Genomic DNA, 8,804 nt, shown 5'->3' with positions numbered 1-8,804 from the left:
TGTTGAAAATACATGAGGATATGAACAGCAACGTAAACGAACTCTGCTGGTTTAAAGCGCCCTCGTGTATTCTAAAAATCCGCGGATTTAGGGGGGGGGGGGTCCCTCCACGCTCTTCCATTCTTTTTTTAACATACATGGTAAGAAATCAACGAGTCAAGTTTATTATTCATTTTTGTTTAAATTCTATACAAGATGTGGTGACTATAAATCAAATGAGGAAGGAACAAGAATTTCAGTCTTAAATGCACCATTTTGAATCAATCTTTTTAACCCCCCCCCCCCCCCCAAGAAAAGCCACAGCTTAGATCCACAGCTGGGGGTGTCCATTCATTACTACATGCTGTTGACACGTACGTACTAGTGATATGACGAGAGAATTAAAAATGGACCAAAGTGTCTGAAATATCCAACTGTTTAGGCCGAGATGTCTTTGGTCTGGTTGTTTGTTTTACATCCCGTCGAGAATTGTTCACTACACATGTTTGTTTATCGCACAGGGCCGTAACAGTGGGGGTTCTTTAACGTGCCAACGCCTGTCGCGACACGGGGCATCTGTATTTAAGTCTATTTTAAAGAAGTAATTGAATGTATGTGTAATTGACGTCGTCTTTAATTACAAGCTTAGTAAATGAATGTATTTTAATACATTCCAAAAGTAAAGTATTTTATTCAAATAAGAGATTGAATATGATGTTCAAAGTGAAAGTGTCTGATAATAATAGTGAAAGACTGTTTCATTGTTTTTCATGTTTAATGTTCAGCTGTGAAAGTGATGGCAATCATTTCTTTCTTTCAAAATCTCTCATTGACATGGGAGCATATATTAAATGACCAATGGAAACATTCACTTTGTTCAAGAACAAGAGAAACCTCATAAAACAACGTCCTAAGATAACCGCCATTACTGTAAAGAAATATATAGGGCCTAAGGAAGAATTATTGTCTTGCAAGACAATCATTATTGAATCACTAAAATCACATATCCATGTGCATGTTTTGAGGTTAAAAGGTGTTTGATACTGTTTAATACCGGTGTTATTACTGAAATATATAATATAGAGCAGTTTTCATTGAATTCAATTTTTGGTAACAAAATGACAGCTTATGCAACAATTAGGTGTTTTGATATGTCTGTATACTTGGCATGGTCACAGTGCCCAAGGCTATAGAGGAAGGTCTAATTTTGTTCAGGTGGGAACTCCTGTCAAAGCTAAGAACAAAAACACAGGTAGAAAAAATACCTGAGTGTGAGCTCACTACCAGATTCTCAAAGGACCTTCAGTAATTGAAATGCATTCGTGAAAATTAATGTTATTGCAAGTAATTCATTCATTCATGCAAGTAACTGAAAAAATTATCACTGTAATTGAAATTATTTAATTATATGTTCAATGCATTTGATCTCATCCCCGTAATGCACTACTTTAATAATCAGGTAACTGAATTCATTAAAAGAAATTAATAACCCAAAAATCGTGCTCCATAGTTAGATTGTAAAGTTTGTGCATTCAAGAAATGTATGCAAACTCTGCAGTAATATTCTGTTGAAAATAAACGTGCAATGACATTTTCAACAAAAATACATGGGATATTGTTCATAATATAGTTGTCCATAACTAATTAGGGTTTAATTTGTTCGTCTTACTTGTTTAATAAAAAGATGGATGTTGATGAAAATGAGATAAATTACATTATAAAATAAGTGAGAGATTTACAGATGCAACTTCAATATATAGCACCCAGGACTAAAATAACGGATTGAAGAAACGAACAGTCAAATTCAATTATTAGAAAATTATCAAAACCGGATTGACTTTACATCGTATTGTCATTTTAAAAAATTGTACTATTTAAAGTCCGCCAGAGCGTGTCCATCAGCATCTTCGCTAGCCAAGGGTGACGATACACGGTGTTCCTCTGATTCCACTGATGTGAAGCAGAGACATATATTGTAAATGTCTCGTTGAAGTACACATGTAAGTTGGAACAGTGAATGAGTTTACGGTTTTATGTGTGAACTGTCCCAACTTCGTATCGTATCAAATGGGTACCGTAGAAATTACTATATGCAGAGAGTGTCTGCATGAGACATTACTGATCGGACCGAATAATATAGTATATATCTCAGTTTCGTTCTACTATATAGAACAAGACTGAGACATCTAAGACTAGCAATGGTGAAATGTAAAGCTCTATTCAACATCTGCAAAAATGTGACTATTGAAATTCTATGTTAAACAGTTTAATCCATGGAATGGCTACTAGTTAAAATAAAAAAAGAATAAAATGGCGTATTTGACATGCAGTTAGGATGGAGGCTCAGTCAAAATAAATGTCCCCCAGCTCCCCCACCCCACCAGTCCATTGCTATGTTGCATGTTTTTTTTTTTAAACAAGTACTGATTCTAATACTATCAAGGGACATATAATGGGGCCTAGGATTTTTCTCTATATAATATAAATCATCGAAATAATCACTTATCATCACAAAGGCTATTTTTATTGTGCATGTGATCATTATGAAAATTTAACAAATTACAGCAGTATTGTTCGTTCAATTTTTATGCAAGTTTCCTAATTTTTATAAGTGAAATTTACATTTGAGACATACATCTTATTTCTCAAAGTAATTTTATTTTCAATTCAATTTATTGTGAATAGTTATGTCCCTTGACTGTCTAGAGGTAACTGGTTTGATTTGGTTTTATATTGTTTAACGTCTCTATTGAGAATTTTCCACTCTATAAATGGAGACGTCACCATTGCCGGTGAGGAATGCAAAATCTAGGTGTATGATCGGCACTTATGGCCTTTCAGCAGGGAGGTATCTTTATCGTGCCACACCTGCTGTGACACGGGCCTCGGCTTTTACGGTCTTATCTGAAGGACCGCCCCATTTAGTCGCCTCTTACGACAATCAAGGGATACTAGGCAGGGGGTCTTGGGGCCGCCGCCATGAGGCGCCAGTGGGTCCTAGACGAAGCGGGGGAGGGGGGGGGGGGGCTCAGAGAGCGAAGCCCCCGGTATTAGCTCTTGGATTTTGCAGATTTTACAGGGCTTGAAATATGTCTCTTATGCAGTCATTTTTACTATTTTCTGTCATTTTTAATCAGGTGAAATTAATAAAATGACGTAAATTTCAAGGGATTTTGGAAAAAATGTAAGCTCGCCCATTAAGTAATTCAATAAATCAAAAGATTTTGCCACTTATTTCTTCGAGAGTGGAAGAAATTACTGCCTCTTTTATTGTTTACATTTCTCTAAACAAGAGACCACGACTGACCTTGAATTTGAAAATTTTAAAAAGGGGGGTGCCGGCTGCCCCCCCCCCCCCAATGCATCACTGTATACTGAGGACCTATTCAAGTCTAACCCGGATCCCCATGCAATAGTACATGTAACATGTGTAATGGCTTTTAGCTCTTTATCCTGTGAAATTGTTAATTTTAAATTTTAAAAAGGATTATATTTATTCAACACTAGTTTAAAATTTCAACCGAAAAGTGTGTGTAAAACATACCCCCCTCCCATCTCAAAGGGGTACCCCCGTTACACTAGGCCAATGAATATAAAATACCCCCCCCCCCCCCCCCCCAAAGAAATGAAATGCCTTAAATACGCGTAAGATGGATTTATGTTATTGATGATCTTCCATAGATCTATTCAAAGAATGTCTGACTTTGTTGAATTCTTGCCATTTTACAGACTTTATTATGATATGAATTGAAATAAAATGCCACAGGTTACAAAAAACCGCCTCATTTCTTAGTTTCGCATTGGGGGAAAAAATCGATATTCTGACAAGAACCGTACGGACCTTGGGAATGAGGTATAGACGCCATATTTGTTGACAGTCCGTGCAGAGGAATATTCATGCAAAATGTTTTGCATTGATTGTCACCTGTATTTTACGTTGTAGGTAAGTAACTTACTGCAATCATGATTTTTCTTTAAACACGAGAGAGAGGATAGGAATTTATTATACAGTCTTCATAATTATCGAAATGAGAGAATATTTTCGAAAGAGCCATTATTTTTTTCTCTCTCCCTTTTTAGACCTAACGACTAGCGTGAAATTGTTAGCCAACTTTGGATGCAGTGGGGGGGAAATCACAATACTGATACGAAAAAAAAGAAAAGAAAAAGAAATCTGATCTGTTTAAACATGTTGAAAGATCCTGATAATGTAGGTGTCAATGACTTCTAAGGAATTGAGATCTAGAGCTGTAGGGAGAGATCAATACTGTGACAATACAATATAGCGTACCTAAATAGTGCGGCTGATGTTACATACGTTGCTAAACAAGTCGGTGCCCTGCTATAGTCATATTAAACCAATTTTCACTATAAACCAATGACCTTGGGTATAGGATTGTTGGGTTAGTAATATTGCTCAGATTAAGGGCATATGTGACGTTTCTCAATGATATATGATTTTTTTTTTGGTGACATTTTGGATACCTATCTTGTTTCTAGGAAAATAATGTATATTACCTGGCTTGTTTCAGAGTTACTACATTTTGATAGTTCCTGGTTGTGGCATGTAAAAATGCAAAGTCGGTTTTGATGTATTTAAAAGATTGTATACAGTGTATATAGACATTATTTAGCTAGGAAAAACCAAGAGAAAAATCTTTGATTTGATTTCGGATCTAAAATGATACAAGGCCAACAAGAAAATTATAGATGTGGATTGTTAATATTTGTTTTTGTTTTTGGTGTCAAGTGTAGTATATGATATTTGTTTTATTTATATGTAATTATATAACTCGATAAAGATGTGGGTTGCATTGAAAATTTGTGGTTAAAAAAGTGTCAAGAACTTTCTAGTGCTTTTATATAAAATGTATATTTCCTTAGATAAATAGGATTGATCAAGCACAATGCACAAGCCCTCTCAAAAACAAAAACAACATTTTGGATCAATCAGAGATCAAACCTGGTAGCCTTGCATTACTAGTGTAAGTGATCTAACCACTGAGATAACCATACCAACATACTGGTAATATCACTACACTAGAAGATTCCAACCCATTTCAGCATGTTCAGAAATTATATAAGAACTTTTCTTATGGAGGAGATGAAAATATAGTAGAAATTAAAATGTCTGAAATGCCACGTACATATTGTATGACCTCGATATAGAATTATATACTCAAGTGCGAAATTGCTTTTAGTTGTTTTAGTTATTAAACCATCAACTACAGAGGGCGGCAATGACACAATACGCATATACACGTGTACCAAATAAGAGAAAGTAGCAGGTGCTCTTGTTATATTTAAATTAAATATATAACATGCACCAACTTCCTGACTTCTCTAATGCAACAAAATGAAATTTATCATTATTAAGGTGGGTATCCATTCAATTAAAGATGGGAAATTTCAAAAGTATTTTTTAAAAATCCCTAACGCAGTCTTCACAAAAAACTTTGTAAAGCACAAGCCCTTCTTCTGTAGGAAAATACAGGTCAAGATGATCGTAGTTACTTAGAGAACAAGTGACATTAAAAGGATTATTTTTTTCCCCAACATATTAATCTCACAGATACATCAGCAGCTCATGTTCAACTTTGTTTTGTATACACCGCGTACAAAACATTTTGTTTTCTCCAGAATCAAATGTTAGCCAAGGTCTACCCGCGGTCCAATGGGGCATGAATTTTCGGGTTTTTTCTCCTCGTACGACAGTTTTTTTTTTCTCTCTCTTGGATGGTTGTGATTGTGAAATACGCTTGGGTGGTTTTGATTTTCCCGGATGAGCCCCCTCCCTATACTTCAGAAAATTTAGCATGGTTGATAATTTTTCTATGCGAAATTTGACTATTAAGTCATGACATTTAGTCTTGAGTCAATCTCACGTTTAATTTGTAATATATACAGAACATATAAGAAAACATTTACAGGCCCGCCGGACTCCAGGTTTTAATATTTTAAGAATCCCGATTTTACTGGCCTCGGGCATCGGGCCACTGGTTAACGTCGAAGACTGTACTAACGTCAAACTAAAACTTTAACTGCTTTTAAAAGATGTGTTTATTTACTTGTCAAATAAAACATGCAACATAAAACATCACACAGTATTGGTGTCAAATTCATTAACTTCAATTTCTCGAACCATTTGATATCTCGAAGTTTTTCTTCAGTCCTAGCAAATTCAAGATATCAAAGTTTACCTGTACTTATAGTACATACTACCAGTAGATAGTTTATAATAACTTACCTACTTATAGTGCTACTGACAGATAGTTTGGTTTGGTCTGAGGGTATGAAAGTTCTGCTGAATAACCCAGTTTGGTGTGGCTTACATAATATTAGCTTACATGCTTAAAGTCCGATGGAATGAAATTATGCAGATTTTATGCAACTGTGGACTTAGCTGAAAGCAATACTGTGCGTAATAATGTACGTTTACAGTGTTAAGAAATTATTTATAGATTGTTATTTAGTAATATTAATGTCAATATTCACTTATTACCCTATTTCCTTAAAATATCAGAAATTATTTAGATAAACTTCATTCCTTGTGCAAAAAGACAAAGAGTATATCAAGGGTACATACTTAAAGAATAAGTGGTTGGGACTTTCGAATTACTTTTGTCATATCCATGGTATTCGAGATAGTGGTGTTCGATATACCGAAGTTGATAGACTGTACAACATTCTGATGTACAACAATGGTAAAGAAATACATTGTTGATTGTAGATTATTTTGCTTACAAGCTAGAAACAACTTTGCTCTATAAGGAAATGCTACATAAATTCTCACATATCTACATGTAATAAAAGGGAAAGTATCAAAGGTATGTAAGCATGTCAGGAGTTCACATAGATGTAACCTAAACTGTTTTTAACTTTCAATTATTTTCTCAATTATATATGATAAATATCAATATAAAAAACTTGTCACATATTATTGACACCAATTTATCCATTTACACATGTTTACATCAAATAAATATGACAAATTAAACATTGAAAAGGAAGTAGCATTAAAACAACTCTGATAATTTGTCACCATCTTTGTTTGATGTCATACAAATAATTAAGTGGTGGATCTAATATTGAGGAGATAGTTTTGTGCAACAGAAAATTATACAAACCTTTTATTTTGTGCATCTGAAAATGGCAACCCCTCACACCATTTTCAACTCCTTGGCATGTCCTGTGATGCAAAACACAGTAACACTCCCCTTGATCAACTTTTCTAGGCTTGTGAGTATCCCTCCAACAAAAAGGGATGTGGGGGCGGTCAAACTTGTACCAAACTTGATCCTATATCGATACTAATTAATAATAAAAATTTTAAAATGTCATCAGAGCTCCAGATAAGGTGCGTATCAGCGTAAATACTCATTAAATTTGACCAAATACGCATTTGAGTTGAAAATCATGCGTACAATTACGCATTAGCGAAAGTAAATACGCTTTACACTCCCAAAGTAATGCGTATTAGTCCGCGTATTTGTGATACATGTACAATGTAGTATGATATAAATATGAATTATCTATTCATATACCGGTATATGAATTAAGATTAGCCCAGGACTTGATCATACATGATATTTAGCGCTATGAAATGCGTTTTGATGACAGTCACAATTTTGAAAAATTGGAAGAGTTAACTCAAAACACTATTATATAGGCCTACTTGTTATACTTTCTTTCTTAAAGAGTTAGTGTGCAGTCGAAAGCACAGAGAAAAAAACATATTATCAATCGTGGACGAATGATATACAGAATTGGATCATAATCATGTGAATGAGTGGCTGACATATTCAAATTTGATGCATCAATGATAAATATCAAATTCCCAATGACAATGAATAGTTTTACATGTGTAATAAAAAGAACTGCAAATGATTTCCCCCATAAATAGCTGGAGCAGCTTTTTAGTATAAACTTGAAGTTAAAGTTTAACGGAAGAAGTATCGCTTATCTGGTTAGATCTTCTGTGCAAAAGACCAAAGATAATCAGTAAATTAACAAAATACACTTTTGAATTTTTCTGAAAAGCAAAATACGTATTGATTTGAAAATCAGGGAGTATGAAATACTCTTTGTGGTAAAAAATTATCTGGAGCTCTGGTCATTAAAACAGGGTTCCAACTTCGACTGAATACCTTAGGGGCCAAGTGGGCCCCTGAATAAGAAATCCTGTTAGCCCACATGAAATTTTAGTAGCCCACACATATTATGAAATTAAATAACATGGTGTTTTTTTTTACAAGAAAAAAGAAATATCAGGTCACATTGCAATTTATTTAAAAAATTGAAATATGAATATTTAAATTCTGTTTCCTTCTCTGTTGTTCTTTCAAATACCTCTCTCATTTCGTCAATCTAGCAACTTTATGATCTTCGCGGCGTCTGACTTTAACACACCTTTCTTCAGACTTTTTATGTTATTTCAAAATTTCTCAGCTTTAAGATGCTGTCAAGTTTATAACTTGGGCAAGCTGTCACAACGATTGGACCTTTCGTGTCATGTTTTGTACACACAGCACGTCATCCCCTTTTTGCCGTCATCGAGCCATAGTCTCCCCTTCTTTCCACTTTGGTTCAAAGCAGACGCTTTCTTTTCGTTTGAAGTAACCCTTGCGTTGTTCAACTTCTGGTTTAAATACATTTTGGAAGGTTTGATACCCCAGGAATCATGAATGTCTCGCCAAGTGGCAAAACCTATACCGGAAATTGAACGTCAATTATGATAGGACTCGAATCGGTCGGAAAGAAAAATGTTGATCGGACAATTACGGTCGCCAAGTGGGCGACGAGAACGAAAATTTTGGGTGCCCACA

At 34.8% G+C, this 8,804-nt stretch overlaps 1 protein-coding gene across 5 annotated transcripts in view; it reads left to right on the top strand.

Moving 5' to 3' along the window:
• The first annotated feature begins 3,809 nt into the window (after nt 1-3,809).
• LOC125668630 (trinucleotide repeat-containing gene 6C protein-like) overlaps nt 3,810-8,804 on the top strand; it is a 32,533-nt gene continuing 27,538 nt past the window's right edge. For 2 of the 5 annotated variants that reach the window (XM_056162229.1, XM_056162227.1), the window contains exon 1: nt 3,811-3,922. The gene's annotated coding sequence lies outside the window, so the exon portion shown is untranslated. Of the gene's footprint in view, nt 3,923-8,804 lie in introns of all 5 variants that reach the window. The other 3 variants (XM_048902941.2, XM_056162226.1, XM_056162225.1) reach the window with 3 other exon arrangements.

The sequence above is a fragment of the Ostrea edulis genome, chromosome 4 (genome assembly GCF_947568905.1).
Source record: "Ostrea edulis chromosome 4, xbOstEdul1.1, whole genome shotgun sequence".
Lineage (NCBI taxonomy): Eukaryota > Metazoa > Mollusca > Bivalvia > Ostreida > Ostreidae > Ostrea > Ostrea edulis.
Note: the sequence above shows the minus strand (reverse complement) of the source record. Positions and strands in the feature narration are given on the sequence as shown.